Source organism: Egretta garzetta, unplaced genomic scaffold (genome assembly GCF_000687185.1).
Source record: "Egretta garzetta isolate BGI_Z169 unplaced genomic scaffold, ASM68718v1 scaffold93, whole genome shotgun sequence".
NCBI classification, from domain to species: Eukaryota; Metazoa; Chordata; class Aves; order Pelecaniformes; family Ardeidae; genus Egretta; species Egretta garzetta.
The window spans coordinates 396,592-397,250 of NW_009259034.1; positions in this window are offsets into that span (position 1 = coordinate 396,592).

Here is a 659-nt window from a genome sequence, read left to right on the forward strand (position 1 = left end):
TTGATTTATGGTGGGCTTGGGACTCGCATGGGTGATGGCAAGGCAGGAGAGCAGCGCTACAGCTGTGTCTCTCCGGGCTCAGCCGCCGTCCCGAGCAGCTCTTTGCCTTCCCCGAGGGGTTATCTGCCAGCCCTGCAGAAAGCAGTGCCCCTTCCGGCAAGGAGCAGGACCAGGGTGCCTAATTTGGGAGGGGGGAACAGAGCACAGTGGTGCAATCCGCGACTCGGGCATCCCTGTCCTGCCCCCTCGCTTTGGGGCCACCGCGCTGCTCCCCTGCCTCAGTCCCCTCGCTCCCGCTCTGCCGGAGCAAGCGAAGCCAGAAGGGTTTGCAGGGGGCAAGAGGGTCCTGCTGCCCCTGCCCACCCTGCCTGGGCCACGCCGGGAGATGGTAATGTCCCCGCTCCGGGCAGGCGTGGGGATTCTGTGACCAGGGAAAAAAAAAAATGGGGAAAAAACCCGGTGTCCTGTCCCTGCAGCAATTCTAACGTCGCCATGCCATGATGTGAACGCCTCCCAGCTGGGCTTTCCAAGCGGGATGCTGAGGCAGACACCTTCTCAGACGTGCTAACCTTTTCTTTTCTTTGCATCCTTCAAGCTCAGCCTCCCAAGCTGCTTTCACTGGGCGCCTTTTGCACTAACCCGTCCTCCCGAGGGCCCAG